This window comes from Choloepus didactylus, chromosome 5, assembly GCF_015220235.1.
Source record: "Choloepus didactylus isolate mChoDid1 chromosome 5, mChoDid1.pri, whole genome shotgun sequence".
NCBI lineage: Eukaryota > Metazoa > Chordata > Mammalia > Pilosa > Megalonychidae > Choloepus > Choloepus didactylus.
Genome location: NC_051311.1, coordinates 153,365,777 through 153,384,646, shown reverse-complemented (window position 1 = coordinate 153,384,646; position 18,870 = coordinate 153,365,777). Strand labels below are relative to the sequence as shown.

General features: G+C 36.9%; 1 protein-coding gene across 2 annotated transcripts in view; it reads left to right on the top strand.

The window, feature by feature from the left end:
- The first annotated feature begins 1,386 nt into the window (after positions 1–1,386).
- The window catches only part of LOC119534615 (cytochrome c oxidase assembly factor 1 homolog), an 84,025-nt gene continuing 66,541 nt past the window's right edge, over positions 1,387–18,870 (top strand). Inside the window, exon 1 of one of the 2 annotated variants that reach the window (XM_037837149.1) lies at positions 1,387–1,473. The gene's annotated coding sequence lies outside the window, so the exon portion shown is untranslated. Of the gene's footprint in view, positions 1,560–18,870 lie in introns of both variants that reach the window. The other variant, XM_037837150.1, reaches the window with a different exon arrangement.

The window sequence follows — 18,870 nt, the reverse complement described above, 5'->3', positions numbered from 1 at the left end:
GTCCCTTTGTGTCTGACTTATTTCATGTAACATGATGTCTTTAAGTCTCATCCATGTAGTAGCATGTATCAGAAATTCATTCCTTTTCAGGGCTGAGTATTCTATTTTATGTATGTACCACATTTTGTTTAGCCATTCATCCACTGTTGGATGTTTGGGTTGCTTCCACCTTTTGGCTATTGTGAATAATAGTGCTATGAAAATTGGTGCAAAATATGTGTTTGAGTCCCTACTTTCAATTTTTTCAGGTATATAGCTAGAAGGGGTTTGCTGGTTCATATGGTAATTCTATGTTTAACTTTTTGAGGAACTGCTAAACTGTTTTCCACCAGTGGCTGCACCATTTTAAATTCCCATGAACAACATACAAATGTTCCTATTTCTCCCCATCCTCTTGCCAGTATCCTCACCAGCACTAATTATTTTCTGCTTTTTAAGTAACAGCCAATTTAGAGGGTGTGGGCTGAAATCTCATTATCATTTTGATTTGCATTCCCCTGGTGGCAATGATGTTGAGCATATTTTCTTGGGCTTATTGGCCATTTGTATATCTTATTTGGAGAAATGTCTGTTCAAGTCCTTTACCCATTTTTTATTTGGGTTGTTTGTCTTGTCATTGTTATTTTATACTAATCTTGATCAGTCTTTTGATGAAACCCATAAAATTTTGGTGACTCACCACTTGTGAGACTGTTTCATGGAGGAAAGGTACTTGGACTTCAGGCTTGTCATTTGAAAAGGGATAATGATAATGATGGTCATGATGAGGGAATGATCAAGATGGAAAATAATAATAACTAACATTTACTGAGCACTTACAAAGAGACACCATTCTGGGTGTTTACATCCTCGTAATAAATCTATACAGTAAATACTATCATCCCCATTTTAGGACTACACTCCAGGAGGAGAGGGACCATTACAGTTTATTGTTACCCCTATATTCCTTGACACACAATAGGCATTTAATAAATATTTGATGACTAAATGGAAATTTAGTGTTGCCAATACTATTAAATATCCAATTTCTCAGCCGAATGGTCGATCGGGCAGAAGTGAGACTCAGATTACCCCGGGTTTCGCTCCCTTGGAAGAAAGCAGAAACGCTGGATTCCTGAAAGAAGGTTGTTTTAAATTAACTTGGAAAGTGCTGCGGGACCGGATGTGTCTTGGGGACTAAGGGAATACAGAAAACAAAAAGCAGGGACCCGAAGAAGCAAACCGGTTCCCCGCGCGAGTGCAAGCGGTATAGACCAGCACAGCGCAGCACCGTGCGTCCGGTCCGCATTCAGAGTCTGAAGTTGCATGAGGCCAGCCGGAGCCGCGTCCTGACGCTCTAGCCCGCCGACAAAACGCCGGAAGTCTCGACTCCTCCTCCCCTGGCCGCTCGCCTTTGGGCATTATCCGCCGGAAGCCGCCGACCCGGAAGGAGTCCTCACTCTTTCTGCAGCGTGCTGCTGCTCTCGCTGACAGGTTAGAATCTCCGGGAAGAAGGAACCTCCGTCTCTCCCACCCCTAAGAAGGGTTTCCTGCAGTTTGGGCGGCCGTGTTTGCGAGAGGTGTGGGACTCGTACGAGGGTAGTACCCTCTGGCTCTGGGTCACTGTCGCGATCTCTCTTCTGTATCGTTGGCTCTTGGGGGCTCACGGTGGGCTCCGCGTCTTTGCTGCCAGAGATTGCTCCCCTCTCCCACTGAATTTTCAGGCCTGGGAAGCTAACTGTGGCCTTGTCCTCCAGTGCTTGCTGAGCTTCCCAACGGCACATCTGAAGAGTTGGGGTCCTCCCGAAGAAGTGGGACTGGGCACTTTGTTAGTGGTCCTAAGTTTCAACATCTCGAGGAGAACCCTGTCCAGACGATTGTAGAAAAAAATTTTCTGGTGCCGTGGTCATAATATTTTTAGCCTCATCATACTTGAATAGGACATCCTTCAAACAGGGGCTGACTGTAGAAGTGATTTTCAAAGTGGAGGGTCGGTGCATACACTTGTGTATGCGTGTCTGTCAATCAGTCTTTGGGGAAAGGGGTGCTATGTGTAATTTGAAAAATCCCCAGAAATTCTGATACCTGCTTCTCTTTGTTTCTGCCCCTACCCTCTCCATCCACCTGAGAGTCACTGCTTTACTTCTAAGGTAGCTCACCTTTGGATAAAAGTAGCAACTCTGTGCTTACACTTCACACATAAAAAAGGTGGATCTGATTTTATTATTCCTTTGCACAAAATCTTACCGGTTTTCTCATTGTCTTCAAAATAATAAAATTCCTTAGCCAGGTTTCAGTTTCCTTCAGGGTCTTGAGTCTATTGAATTTTTCAGTCTCATTTCCTTTAATGGAAATTGGGCACGCACGTGCACACACACACGCACGCACTATGCTCCTGTTATGCCAACCTGCAGTAATTTCATCCCTTTTGATGACATAGGTTTATAATGGTTTTTCAAAGTTTTGAAATGTATTCTTTCATTTAGCCAGTATTTATTGAATGCCTTCTAGGAGCTGAGGATATAGTAGGGGGAGGGGGAAGACAACCGTTTACAGCCCTCCCCCTTTTTTCTAACGGCTTTATTGAGATATGTTACAATATATTATTCTCATTTAAAATATACAATCCAGTGGTTTTTAGTACATTCACAGGGTTATGCAACCATCGTTAAAATTTAAAGCATTTTCATCATCCCCAAAAGAAACCTGGTCCCCATTATCAGTCTGTCCCCATTCCCCCTCACAGCCTACCCTTCTTCCCCAGCCCTGGGGAACTACTAATCTACTTTTTGCTCACTTTATATGAATGGAATCATACACTGTGTGGTCTTTTGTGACTGGCTTCTTTGACTTAGCATAATGTTTTTGAGGTTCACCCATATTGTAGCTTCTATCAATATCTCATTTTTTATTGCTGAATAATATTTCATGGTGTGGATACACTACATTTTATTCATCCATTCATTAGTTGATGGATGTTTGGTTTGATTCCACCTTTTGGCTATGATGAATACTGCTGCTATGAAAATTTGTGTACAAGTTTTTATGTGGCCATAGGTTTTAATTTCTCTTCAAAGTATACCTAGAAATAGAATTGCTGGATCCATGGTAACTATGGTTAGCCTTTTGAGGGAGTGTCAGACTGTTTTCCAAAGGGGCTTTACCATTTTATACCCAACCTACAGTGTATGAAGTTTCTGATTTCTCCATATCCTTGTCAATATTTGTTATTATCTTTTTAATTGTAATCATTCTAGTGGGTGTGAAGTGTTATCTCACTGTGGTTTTGATTTGTAGTCATCTGATGGCTAATGATGAGCATCTTTTCATGTGCTTACTGACCATTTGTAAGTTGTAAGAGTTCTTTATATAGTCTAGATATTAGTCCCTTATCAGATATATGACAGTCCTTTACAATATAATGTAGCTTGTTTCAGTTCCTTTAAATGAAAACATAAGGTCAGTTTTTATTTTCCATGGAGACCATGTTATAGGTTGGTGAGGGTAGTTTGGTGAATGATCTGTTTCCCAGCAACCTTGTATGGAAGACCAGGCCCAGGAAAAAATGCTGTGAAGAACCTGTGAGGAGCATTTTAAGACTTGAGAAATGAAGCAAGGGAAAACTGTGTAATTTGTCCATTCTCTATTGAGTTTTGTCTTTTCCTTATTGATTTGTGGAAATTTTTGGTTTAGGTACATTAACCTACACTATTAGACTTGTGTTTTGTATCTTTTACCGTACTGATGTTTTGCATTTTTGTGTAGTCAAGACTGTAAATCTTTTTCTTTAAAAGGCTCTGGGTGATTCTTTAGGATATTGTTCTTAGATTTTAGGAGTAATAGAAACTGACATAGTAGTTGTCTGGTTAGTGTAACGTTTGAATCCCTGGCACTGCATTTAACAGAGTGCCATTGTTTCAGACTAGTGCCTCCCTGTCTTTCTGTCTTTAAAAATATATTATAATCTGTTTCAGCTTTGCTAGTCCGTTTAATTTGCTGTTTCAAACAGATACCTATACGTCATTCTCTTATTCTCTTGTTCAGGTTTAATATACTGCATAAGATTTGTGAAAGCCATATTGGCCAGTTCATCACCAAATAGTAGGTACTTATTTCGCACTAGCAGATACTGATTTGAAAGTTTAGTTTGGTGCAGAACTTGATTATAGTTATGCTGGTTCTGTACGGATTGCAGCATGCCAGGAAAAGTAGTTTTACAAATCTTATTAACATTATTTTGGTATTTATTTTTCTCATTTCATTTGTTTAAAGGTAGTGGAAGTTATTCAATTATTTTTAGAGACTCTGAACATTTTGAGAATCTGAGGAAAACTGTGTACCATAGCTCCCCAGAAAAATTTGTGTCTCCCTATTTTACATATAGTGTCAGAGGCTTCATTATCTCCTTATGCCCTGATTCCAGTTAGGCCTCCAGGTATCTTGCTTCAGTGTTGTTTTGTTCACATAAAACATTAATTTTAAAAGAATTACTTAACATAGGGATGTACTATCACAATTACCTTTCTAAAATTCTAATTTCCAAGAGCAATTTCCTAGGTGAAAGGATGTAGACTTTTTTTTGTCTCAGGACTTGGAAGTCTTTGATTTTTAAAATCGTTGGAATTTAGAACTAAATAAAAGATTTACCTGAATAGTTTCCCAAATCCAAAACTTCTTTAAGCTGTGCAAACTTTTTTTTTCCCCTTTTTAAAATGCCTTTCATGTTTTTAGTCTTTTCGGGCAGATTACCCATCATGGCAGACTCCAAAATGGAAATGATTTTGCAAACTTGTGTAGTTCCCAAACTCTGCGGGTTGCTCTAGAATCATGCTATTGCTCCAGTTGGATGTCTTTGCATTGGGGAGATAGAATTCCCTGGCAGAAGCAGCAGTATTCACAAGACTGGTTTTGCCACAGAGAAGTTATCTAGTTGGGGGTGTTTGTGTGAGGTAGGTCAGCTGCCTTTAAACCCTTTCAGAACTTGTAGTTTTGTTGGTTCTAGAGATGATGTGTTACCTTCTCATAGATTAAAAAACAAGGAAACAAACAAACAAACAAAAAACTACTTCTGTTCTGATTATAAAGATAGTATATGTGCATTTTAGAAATGCTGGATAAAACGGAAAAATGTAAAGAAGGAAATTGAAAATCATGTGAAATCCCATGACTCGGTAAATCCTTCTCTGGTGTATTTCCTTTTCTCTCTGTGTGTGTATAGAGCAGGTAAGTTTCAGAAATTCCATACAAAAGTCCATTTTTTTTAAAAGTCCAAAATTATACTCTATAATCAGTCCACTTTTGTTCTGGTATATAGCTTTGTTCCCATCTAGGAACACTCTTATGTTGAAACTTTCTATGCAATAGAACATTATATATGTTTTCTATATTTGGAGATACACTGTGTCAGTTAGTGTGCTATTTTTCTTACACTTAAGTTTATAGAATGAGCTGAACTTATATCTACCTCCTCTCCCTAATCCTCCTCCACTCCAGTTACCCCCAACTTGGCAGTTACTCTGGCACAACCACAAAGAATGCTGTGAGTACTGCTGCTTTTAGGAGGGAAGTTTACTTCCCCCAAAGCAAACATATCCCATGCCATGAATTAGTTGAAGAACGAGAAATGGCCAATATTATTCTTTTTTACGACTGTACCATTATTTTTTTCCGATTCCCCTTCGTTGGAACTATAGGTTGTTGTGGGCCCTGGGATCAATAGCTGTGGCTTCCTTGGGGTCACTGGGAATATGTAGAAAAACAGTCAAGAGAATGGCTCATCAAAACTTAGAAAACTGAGATCTCTTGTTCCCTGTCTAAGGGCAGCTCTGAGGAATAAAGAGCAAAGGATTTATATAGTTTACACCTTCCCTAACCCCCTTCTAAATGCAACATCTTTCATAAGCTCTCCTGGTTTCATCTTCCCTCACCACTATTAGAACTCATACCCCGTAATAAACAGCAAGTATATTGTCAGGAGGGATGGAAAGAACAAGTGTGTTGATATGACGTCAGTTTGGGTCCATTTTTCATCTGGGTTTATATAGATTATATAGATGCTAAGCATCCAGCTTGGCCTGTTTATGTCTCAGCTTTTTGAGGGAGACAACACAATCACACAAAGAATGCCTTTGTAAGACTTCTTTTGGGATTGCCAGAATCAAAGATGATTATTGATTCCAAGTTTTTGGTAATAGATTATCTCTCATTGGATTTTCCTGAAATTTGGGACAATGGGATTGACCCTAGTTTACTCCGTAGCTTTTAGAAACAAAGGAACACTTCATGTCCACATTTAAATATTTCAACATGCTCCTATCAGATTAGGAACTTTCTAACTTGATTTGTGCCTCAGGTTTTTGAGCTATAAATGGCAAAACTGTTTAAGTTTTATGTGAATACTCTCACATTCTAACTTTTTATGATTTTTTTCTCCTTTTCTAGAAACATATGGCACTGAGCATTTTAATTCTCCTCTGTATATTTTTCTTTTTTTAATTTTCATACAGCAAAATTAACCTTTTTTTCCTTTTTGTTTACAGTTCTTTAAGTTTTAACACATGTATAGATTCAGTAACTATCATAATAATCAGGATACAGAATTGTTCCATCACCCCCAAAACTCCCTGGTGCTGTCATGGTCACACCATCCCCTTACACAAGTAACCCAAACCAAAAAGTAAATAGCGTTGTGCTTTTTGTTGTGGGAAGCAGTAAAGCTACATCTCTGTCTATTCTCTTTACTAAAGGTTTTATCCACATGTGATGGGCTAAAAAGAATAAAATCAAAGCAGTGCTTTTCATGTTCTTTGGGAAATAACACTTCTCACAAAGTTGTTAAGAAAACATTTTACTGGTGATGTCTTCCAACAGGTGGCAGTGTTGTGCTATAATAGGATATAGTAATACCAATTATGATCTAATCGCTGGAAAATAATTGCTTTAAGTGTTTGTTTCAGTAAAACAAGTTGGTTAATTAATAATTGACATTAACTCTGGAATCTGTTCTCTTGGATCTATTCTAAAATTCATCTTATTCTTGTAATATTGCTAGTAAAGCAGTCTGGATAAAAGTATCTCTTAACACATTGGTATTTACTTTCAGATAGCTTTAAATGTTTTCATAGTTATGAGTTATCACTTTCCTTGGTGTTAACCTTTGTGCCAAGAATAACTCCAATCTTACGGACTAATGTATGAGTCATAGAATCTTACCTGTGAGGCTTCAGATGTTTTCTATACCAGCCTTCTCTGTCACATGCAGAAGTCCCATCTGTAACATCCCTGATGATTGGTGGCATTAATCGGCAAATGGAGCAGAGGTAGAAGAAAGATACAGATTTCTGTTGCCAGCATCTTGAGATGCTACAATGGAGACGTTTGGTGGGAAGTGATAAAGTGGAGCTTGGGAGACATTTACTCTTGTTTGACTTAATAGGTTTTCAAACTTAGCCCACCAAAAACATGAACTCAAGGGTCTCCCTCTTTCTTAACACTTCCAGCATTTCCATCTGCCAGTATATACTTCCTTAGGGATGGCGTCACCACTCATCCCAATGCTCATGCCACGATCTGGGTCATCCTTAAGGCCACTCAACGTTCTCTTGCTTCTGCATCCTAAATATTTCTCAAATGTGGTCACTTCTTCATCTCAGCCTCTATCTCCTTAGTCCAAACTACCGTCTCTCACTTGGACACTGCTTCCTAATTGGCCTGCCAGAATGTGTCATTAGCTGAATTATAATGCATTTTTTGCCTAAGAGCCATTAAAAAAAGGTAAAATCTGATTATACCACTTTTCTGTGCTTGAAACTCCTCTGTTGTTTACTATTAAGCTTAGAATAAACCCCAAATACTTGTAAGATTTGACCCACAATATCCACCCCTTTCCCATGATCTGGCCTCTCTGCTTACTGCTACAGCTTTGTCTCATGCCAGTTTCCCCTTGTTCACTGTGCTCCAGCCTCTGGTGTCCTCCTTGTCCCTAGATTGAAGAGGTGGGGAGATGGATACAAGGAAACCTGTTGTTAAGCCAACATGCATTGCAGGTAAAGAAAAGATGCTTAGTAATATGTTAAAGTGTAAGGCTTATCAGGACGTTTTATGTTCATAGCAATAAGGAACTTTCTCATTTCCATCTCTTACATTTAAACTAAGGATAAATGCTCATCCAAGTGCAGATTCTTTGTGTAAAAGGAAATCTAGGCATACTGTAGGGCTCCAACTCGGGATAACTCTTTATATTTTAGTAATTCTTGCTCAGTGTGTCTAAAATGACTTTATTTTTGTGTTTTCATTCTTCTAGCATTTAATTATGTATGACACTTGTTTTTCATGTTTGCCAGCCTTGCTTCCACAAGCACTGGACCACACAACTATCTGGGCCTTAGATGCTTTTGAGGCATCCCTAATAAGTGACGGTTGTGCCCCCTATTCCTACGTTTCATTCTTTTTTTTTTCTTTTAATCTTTTATTAGAGAAATTGTGGGTTTACAGAACAATCATGCATTAAGTACAGGATCCCCATATAACACCCTATTATTAACACCTTGCATTGGTGTGGTATATGATGAAAGCACATTTTTATAGTTGTACTATTAACTATAGTCCATGGTTTAACTTAGTGTTCACTATTTGGGTACTGCAGTTTCATGGACTTAAAATAAATTTTTTTTATTCTATTACTGTATATGCAACCTAACATTTCCTCTTTTAACCACATTCAGATACATAGTTCAGTGCTGTTGATTACGTTCACAATGTTGTGCTACCATTCACCACCGTCTGTTACCAAAACATTTCCTTCATTCCAAATAGGAACTCTGAACCTTTTCAGCCTCAACTCCCTATTCCCTATCCCCTCCCCATCCCCTGGTAACCTGTATTCTAGCTTCTGACTCTGTGAGTTTGCTTATTTTAATTATTTCATATCAGTGAGATGATAGAATATTTGGCCTTTTGTGTCTGCCTTATTTCACTCACCAGTATGTCTTCAAGATTCATCCATGTTTTCACATATATTAGAACTTCATTCCTTTTGATGGCTGAATAATATACCATTGTATGTATAGACCACATTTTGTTTATCCATTCATCGGTTGATGGACACTTGGGTTGCATCCATCTTTTGGCAATTGTGAATGATGCTGATAGGAACGTTGGTGTGAAAATATCTGATCGAGTCCCTGCTTTGAGTTATTTGGGGTATATATACCTAGTAGTGTGACTGCTGGGTCATGTGGTACTTCTGTACTTAGCCTTGTGAGAAACCACCAAACTATCTTAGACAGCAGCTGCACCATTTTACATTGCCACCAGCAATGAATTACTGTTCCTATTTCTCTGCATTCTCTCCAGTACTTGTTATTTTCCATTTTTTAAATAGCAGCCATTCTTCTGCTGGGTGTGAAAAGGTGTCTCACTGTGGTTTTTTTTTTTTTTTTTCAGTTTTTTCGAGATATATTCACATACCATACAGTCATCCACAGTGTACAAACAGTTGTTCACAGTACTATCATATAGTTGTGTATTAATCACCACAATCAATTTTTGAACATTTTCATTACTCCAAAAAAAAGTAAGGATAAAAATAGAAGTAAAAAAGAACACCCAAAATATCCCATCCCCCCAATTATTTATTTAATTTTTGTCCCCATTTTTCTACTCATATGTCCATACACTGGATAAAGGGAGTGTGAGCCCCAAGGTTTTCAATCGACTTCAAGAATCAAGGATACTGGGTTGCAGTTCAACAGTTTCAGGTATTTCCTTCTAGCTATTCCAGTACACTAAAAACTAAAAAGGAATATCTTTATGACGCATAAGAATAACCTCCAGAAAGACCTCTTGACTCCATTTGAAAACTCTCAGCCACTGAAACTTTATTTTGTTTCATTTCTCTTCCCCCTTTTGGTCAAGAAAGCTTTCTTAATCCCATGATGCTGGGTCCGAGCTCATCTCTGGGAGACATGTCCCATGTTGCCAGGGAGCTTTACACCTTTGGGAGTCATATCCCACGTAGAGGGGAGGGCAGCAAATTTACCTGCTGAGTTGGTTTAGAGAGGCCACATCTGAGCAACAAAAGAAATTCTCTGGGTTGATTCTTAGGCACAATTATAAGTAGGCTTAGCCTCTCCTTTGCAGTAACAAGCTTCATAAGGGCAAGCCCAAGATTGAGGGCTTGGCCTTCCAAATTGATAGTCCCCAATGCTTGTGAGAGTATCAGTAATTCTCCAGGTGGGGAGGTTAATATTTCCACATTTTCCCCTAGTCCCTCAAGGGGGCTTTCCAAATACATTTTTATTCTCTGCCCAAATTACTTTGGGATATATCAGGGCTTCATACTAACCTGTACATACCAACCAGATCTCACTCCGTATTCAAAGTTCCCTCTAATTATGGGGTTTGAATAAACTGACCATACAAGTTAAATTATAAGTGTGCTACAGAAAATATAGATTTGCACCAAATAAACATCTCTTCCTTTGGTCTCACACAGAAGCTGAAGTTTTAAAACACTATCAATATCATCCTTTACCCTTTAGTCTGATTTGCCTAAGTTCTAACCAGATAAGCTTCATTCATATCTCTGACTGAAATCTGAACTCTTTTTCAGCTTTTTTAACAGTTGCTGTATGGGGTAATATTGTCACTCATAGCTGCTGAATTCCAGCTCTGAGTCTCAGGTCACTGTGGTTTTGATTTACCTTTCCCTGATGGCTAATAATGTTGCGCATCTTTTCAGGTGCTTTTTGTGGCTTTTTTTTTCCCAGTTTTTTTTTTTTTTTTGAGATGTATTCACATACCATACAATAATACACAGTGTACAATCAGTTGTTCACAGCACCATCATATAGTTCTATATATCTTCTTTTTTGTTAAGTTGAAGGATTTCCTTATATATTCTATGTTTGAGATATAAAATCTTTATCAGATATATGGTTTCCAAATATTCCCATTGTGTGGGTTGTCATTATACTTTCATGATAAAGTTCTTTTAGACACAAAAGTTTTAAATTTTGATGAGGTCTCATATATCTATTTTTTCTGTTGTTCCTTGTTCTTTGGGTGTAAGCTGTTATCTAACGCGAAGTCTAAGAAGCTATTGCCTAACAAGGTCCTGAAGATGCTTCCGTACATTTTCTTCTAGGAGTTTGATAGTTTTGGCTCTTATATTTAGATCTTTGATACATTTTGAGTTGATTTTTGTATAAGGTATGAGATAGGGGTCTTCCTTCATTCTTTTGCAATAGAAAGCCAGTTTTCCCAGCACAGTTTGTTGAAGAGACTATTCTTTTTCAATTGAGTGTTCTTTGCCCCCTTGTCAAAAATCATTTGGCCATAAATGTGAGACCTGATTTCTGCACTCTCAGTTTGAAACCTTTGGTCTATATGTCTGTTCTTGTGGTAGTACCATGCTGTTTTGAGTATCGTTGCTTTGTAATAAGTTTTAAGATCAGGAAATATGAGTCCTCTTCTCTTTCAAAATGGCTTTGGCTATTCAGGGGCCATTACTCTTGTATATAAGGTTGATGATTGGCTTTCCCATTTCTGCAAAGATAGCTATTGGAATTTTGACTGGAAATGCACTGAATCTGTAACTCTCTTTGTATAGAATTGACATCTTAACAATATTTAATCTTCCAGTCCATGAACATGAAATGTTCTTCCATTTATTTAGGTCTTCTTTGATTTCTTTTAGCAATGTTTTGTAGATATTTGGGTATAAGTCCTTACATTCTTGGTTAAATTTATTCCTAGATACTTTGATTTTTTTAGTTGCTATTGTAGACGGAATTTTTTTCTTGATTTCTTCATTTGATTTTTCATTGCTTATATACAGAAACACTACCAATTTTTGGGTGTTGATCTTGTACTCCAATACTTTGCTGAATTCATTTATTAGTTCTATGATCTTTGTTGTAGATTTTTCAGGATTTTCTGTAAACAGATAGGATCATGTTATCTGCAAATAAGGACAGCTTTACTTCTTCCTTTCCGATTTGGAGGCTTTTTACTTCTTTTTCTTAAGGCAGTTCGTTCTTTGGATAGTTTTGTTTGTTAAGAAGTTCTTCTCTATCTGATACCAAATAGTGGTTTTCCCACTTTGGTTCTAGTTTTGTGCATAGAGAACAAGCTTAACTTCTCTTCCCCAATTAGCCTTTTAACTATTTGAAGTAGCTCTTGTGGCTTCAGTACATTCTCCTTGTTAAACATCCTCAGCTCTTTCAACTATTTCTAATTATGTTTGCCATCATGGGCACTTTCTACTGATTGTCTTCTAGTTCAGTGTTTGAAAGTGTGATTTTGGGACCACCTGCATCAGAATCGTCAAAGTACTTGTTAAAAATGAAGATTCCTATGAGATTGAGGTGGCACACTGAATCTATACTTTGAATTTTTCTCCCTATTGAAGCCCCAGTAAAATTGCAATAAAGACCCCAAAAAGACAAGGAAATGAGTTGAGGAGACAGCAGAACCCAATTTAGAAAACTAAGAAGCCAAAATAACAGTGGAAAATAACTTAGATACCCAAGACTCATGAATCCTAAATTGGCAGAGGGAAAAACTGAGAACCAACTAGATTTACCCTGTAAATCCTCAAAAAGCTCAAGACTGGCAACACCAGGTATCTGGAAATTGGGATTCAGGGGAGATAAAATAAGGAAGGTTAGATGAAAATTCTTTGAAAAACAACTCTCCCAGTTCATGTTGTCATTCACCTTACATTAATTCTGGAAGTTCAAAATAGATGTTCTCTGCATAAAGTATTGTTTCCAGTCATTTCCGGCATTTCTCAGAAAATTTATCTTTAATTGAGTCCCACATCTTGGGGAAAATTATTCAAAAAGTCAGGAAAACAGAAAAAAGTGCTATAATTATCCTGAAAATTAAAGCTTGGTAGTCAATATAGAGATATGATTGGTTCCAAGTGTTGCACTGACATTAAGTGGAAAGCAAGAGCAGGAAATGTTGACAAAGTGAGTAGAAAGTTAAGATGGATATTTCTGGGAAATAGGACAGGAACATCTAGCAGAAAAAGCATCATGAGCTCATCAGTCAGCCTTGCTTGCCTCTGTCTGCTGCTCTATCTGCTGCAAACAGTGAGCTATGCTTGCAAGTAAAATAAATATTAAGAAGTTTATATGCATAGTATACTTCTAAAAATCCTGAGAAATAATAAGTTTGGAAGCAAAATAAGTCCTTAAATTGGCAATTCCAACATGTGGTTCTGCATAATTCTTTTAACCTTGCTAGGAGATCCAAATGTTAGCTCTATGAATACTAGGCAATAATGTTCACTGGTGATTTTGAGTTTAGAATATTTGCTGTAGACTGTAGTTCTTTATAAGTACTTTAACACAAGAATTACAAAAGGAAGATAATAATGTTGTTGTAGAACACTCTGACATGAAGTCAGAACTTGATCTAAAATCTACATTAGTAGAAGTGATATTGTTTTCAAAGCCAAAACCAAAATCAGGGTAAGCAGACCAATAGATTATCATTAAAAAAAAAAATGAGCTCATATGAAGAAACATGTATCCTAACACCCAACTTGAGGGTGCTTTTTGATGCACTCTTAATTTGATCAATGACAACACAAACTGAAAGAAATTTTCCAATGCCTGGAATATTTCTCATGAAACAAAGATCAAGACTATTGGATAGGCCAAGTAATGCTTAGTGTGTTTTAAAATTTCATTTTGAGACTGATGGTTTTTAAATAGTAAATATTATCTTCAAGTTTTTTAAATGACTTTCATTTGGCATTTATTTTGTGTTAATATTTCTTTTAATATTTTTATTATCCCATGTCTATATGATAGAGATCATATTTACACGATTTTGAAATACATGGTCTTGCCACAGTATATTGGTTCATAATAATAATAAGCCATGGACTTATTATTACTTCTTTTTTTTTTAAACAGAAAACTTTTAAAATTTTTAGTATTACTCTATCACAGGAAAATGATTTATTCTTTATTGTTACGGTCATTCACTATTCGCTAAAAACACAAAAATAAAGTTTAGGAAAAACAGAGAATAATTTGTCATTTGGAGAATTCCAGTTTCCAGTTCCCAAATCACAAATATTAATGTATGTTTGCAATTTGAAAACAATGTTGGGAAGTATTGTGATTATCAGACTGAAAATAGAGGGATAAGCGATGAGATGCATACTGAATGCTGAGAGCAGATCCCCTCAGCCCAAACCTATTCCGCCTCTTGGCTATAGAATGCTGGCAGCCAAGCAGGAGATTGGAATATTATCCTCAGAGTTTTCTGAGTAGCCCTAGAGAAAAGGGCTAATAAGGAGGCTCCTTAAAGCTCTGAGTCACCAAGCCCCTACCACAGGTTCAGATCTTCAAATATGCTTTTATGTTGTCCACTTTTAACCATAAGCAAACAGTGAAGAAATACCAATTATTTGAGGAAAGCCTCTAATACTGAAGATTGATGATGGAAACTAAAACAAACAGAAAAAGCAAGCTGGAAAAGCAGACTTTGCAGGAAGAAAAAAGTTACCACCACCTCTCCTCTACCCCTCTACTCCCCCCACCCCACCAATTTTTGATATTCTCAGAGAGATAAGAGATGAGGTTGAAATATAAACAAGATGCAATATAAGGAGTGGTCAGAAAGCAAACAAAGAGTTAGAAACATATCAGAAATGAAAACCTTAGGAGGGTTGGAAGATAATGTTGAGGAAATCTCCCAGAAAGTAGAGCAAGAAGACAATGAGTTAGAAAATAGAAGAGAGAAGAGAGAGGACACTTAGAGTATTGTGAAGGTCCAACATCCATATGGTTGAATTCTGGATAAAGAAAATAGGGGAATTGCAAAGGAGGAAATAATAAGTAATTTTTAAAAAATGATCCATAATTGGAGGTTGGAGTTCTTGCTGAGTGTCCAGCCCAGTAAATAAAAATAAGGAAATTTCAGAATACTGGAAGTCAGAGATGATTCTGGAGTAAAAACAAACCAGGTCTTATATAAAGGATAAGGTATCAGAATGGCTTTGGATTTCTCTCCAGTAACTAGAAGTAAAGGAAATAATAGTACAATACCTTCAAAATTCAGAAAGAAACTGATATTCACCTTAGAATTATGTACTCAGTCAACCTATGATCAGTTAGAATAAAGATATTTTCAGGCATACAAGGTCTCAAAATATTTACTTCCCCTGTCCCCTTTATTAAAAGCTATTAACAGATAAGAATAAACTAAGAAAGAGAAAGACATGGGATACAGGAAACAGGAGGGAGATGATGGGAGTCTCCAGAATGATGATGAAGAGATTCCAAAGTGACAACTGCGTTTCGGATGTAGAGGGCAACCAGTCCAGATTGGAAGGATGTGAATCAAGTCAGACTTGTGGAAGATTATAATTACCAAGATTCTTGCTGTCATTTTTACCTGAGGACAGAATTTCCTAGCAAGCATGACCAGTTCTTAGCTTGTCTTGCCCATGCACCACTGAAGCTCCTGTGCTCCCCTCGGTGCCCAGGTGCCTGGATCAGCTAAGGATACTTGTTTTAGCTCTTAGATGGCTTTGATCTTGTCCTGAATCCTAGAGGGGTAGCCCTAGGGAGCTTAGAAACAAAAGATGCACAGTAGTCTGCTCTCCCTGCTGTATTCCTGTTGTGAAGTCAGTCATACTTTATGCCCTGACTGGTTTTCCAGGATTCATGTCTTTGCCTAATAACTCCTCCAGAGAGGAGTCCTGAAAACTCTCTGGGAAGCTGAAGCGAGGCAGTGACTTAGAGGCTTGTTTGGTTCACCTTTGTTTTCCTAGGTGCCTTCATCTATCTGGGCACCATTGCTCTTGTAGTTTGTGATTTCTGTTCAGTTTTTCAAAGCTAAAAATACAGTGTTTAGGAATATGCATGTTGTTGTGTAGTATTACAGGGAAAACTGAAAAACTAGAGAATGATTCACACACAAGTCAGGAGAGGGATGGGAATGGGATCAGGGGGCTTCTAAGGTCCGGAAAAGATCTGTGGGTAGTGGCTGCATGGTAGTTTATTGTATTAAGTACATTTCATGTGTGGTTGTATGTATATACATACACGTACATATATATGTTTTGTATGTTCCCTTCTGTATGTGCATTTAAAAATACAAAATTTTAATATAACTCTTAGGCTCCACCTTCAGACTCAATGATTTGGAATCTTTATAACTAAGGCCCAGGAATCTGTATTATAAATGTTACTCAAATGTGAGAATCATTACTTCATTTGATCTATTGTCTACATTAAGCGTGTTACCCAGTCTTACTGATGTGGTCTGAATTCAGAGTAGAGAATAAAGTGGATCCATTTCTTCCCAGCATCTGGTTATCATGCTCTCATATATAAATATATATATATATATATATATATATGGAAATTGGTCTTTTCTGCCCAGTTATACTAAGGTGTGGCAAAGTAATCCTTTCCTTATCTAACCACAAAATTTCTGCTGTCATTGTAGTGGAATTGTAAAAAGTATGGGATGGGATATTACATGTACTCCAAAGAGTATAAAAGATCTGAACTGTTTAGTTTTTTTTTAACTTTAGGTGCCAAGTGAATTTAAAAAATAGAACCCAAATTAAACAAATGCAGTATTGTTCTCAAAGGTGACTTTGGTGGGGCAGTAATGTCTAAAGGCTCCCATGTGACTTACTACATACATTTAGTCGCAGTAAAACCCTGACAGCTGCTTGGCTGATGTTTTAGTGTCATTTCTATATTACTCAGTGGAAAATCTAGTCTTTCAGCTTGGTGGTGAAACAAATAGCACACGGATATTAGCAGTTTACCCTGGTGGAAAGGGCTTAGTACCTGAAGGTTTGTTTTAGTTAAGATCTGATACCTAGCACTTTCTAACTTTCTGCCTCTGGGCAAGTTATTTGACTTTCCTGTTCCTAGTGTTTTCATTTGTAATTTGGGACAGTAATAATACCTGCTAGAGTTGTGCGGATGAAAGGAAATTATGTCAAGGGCCTATCACACAGCTAAAGAATTATTAGTTCCCTTTTTTGAGCATCCTTTTCTCAAAGCAGACATCTGGGAGTCGACAATGAAACTTCTTTCTTCTTTATTTAACAAAGTTCTATCCAGTTCATCTCCTTAATATCTGTAGAATTGGAGTGAGACATGACCCACATTTTATAACAGTTGGGCTTTCAGTAGGAAGTAACTAAATCAAGCTTTTAGGATACCAAGTTCTCTTGTACCTTTATTAGTAGTAATCACTATCAGTTTTCTAGAACTCTAAAAGGATTGTAGTAATTTCCAGTACTACTGGCAAATTGGTATAGTACTACTTTCATCATAAATTTATTGGCACATTAGCTATCTTAAGTAAAAATGAGAAAAAGGTGTTCAACTGAAGTCAATAGAGAAATGCAAATTAAAAGCACAATGGCATACAACTACTGTACACCCACGAGAATACTAAAATTAAAAGAACTAATAATACAGAGAGTTTGCAGGATAAGGGAGCAAAGGAATTCTCAGTGTTGGTATAATTGTTTTGGTAAGCTGGTTGACAACATCTCTTTAAAACGGAATGTATTCATACTCTATGACCCTGCGATTCCACTCCTAACAGGAATGGTATGTCTGGGTGCAACCAAGTGACATGGATAGGACTGTTTATAGCAGCTCCCAATTGTGGGAAAATGGCCATCAACAGTATAATAGATAAGGAAATTAGGTTATATTCCTTCCTTGTACTACTATACCCTAATGAAAATGAATAAACTCAGCTCACACGACAACATAGATGAATCTCAAAAACATATTGTTGAGCAAAAGAACCAACACACAGAAAAATGCAAACAATATGATTCCATTGATACAAATTTCAAAAATGGACATACTCTTCTTGAGTGTTAGTAGATGGGATGATAGTTACCCTTGGAGAGGAAGAGAGGGGTTAGTGATTAGGAGGGAATTGGAGGGAGACTGCTGGGGCCCTGGCAATGCTCTATTTCTACATCGCCAGGTTGGTTACATGGGTGCCTGCTACATGATAATTTATTGAGCTGAACATTTGTGTTTTGTGCACTTTTCTCTTTGTGGTGGACTTTGATGGAAGAATAAAAGAACCACCCAGCTTTTAATATTCAGTAAATGTTTATTATATGAGATTGTCCTTCTCACTCATCCATCTAATTTGTGAGCATTTTCATATGTCCTTTACTCATTAATCTATTTTGGTCTTGATGTTGTATTTATAAATTTGATTGGACTCTTCAGAGATTTGGTAGGTGCAGCTTTAGCTAGGACAAATGGAAAGTGACTTTGTCCTTAAAAATTCAGATGCTCCAACAGTGTAATTTTTGAAGAGGAAAGAAGTGTAGTGAAGCTCTCTTGTGGCACTTTTGTTGTTTCTTTTTAAACATTTTTTCTGATCTTCATTGTAGAAAAATTTTAATTGTAAATAGTTGAAGCTATCAGTTTTTTGGGGGTACTTTTTTCTGTTGTTTCAAACCCTATTTTTAATACAGGAGTTTCTGTGGTTTTATAAATGTTACATACATCCCCCATTAAATTTAAAATTCTTAAAATACATGCTTTTCCTATTGCAAATGCAATACTGTTTTGAAATTTATATTTTCTATCTGTTGAATATTTATAAGAACATTGTTGGTTTTTATGATTATCATTTACATTGCTACTTGATTTAACTTATTAATTCTAATCGATTCCTTTTTATGGTGTTCCTATACAGTCGTATAAGCTATATCAACAGAATTTAAATAGGTTCAAGCATAAATTTGGGTTTAAAGAATTTTTTCATAAGACAAATCAGGCTATTTTCAGGAGGCTTTCTTTCTTTTTTTTTTTTTTAATTTTGTTACTCTTTTATTATGGAAAATTCCAAACATACACA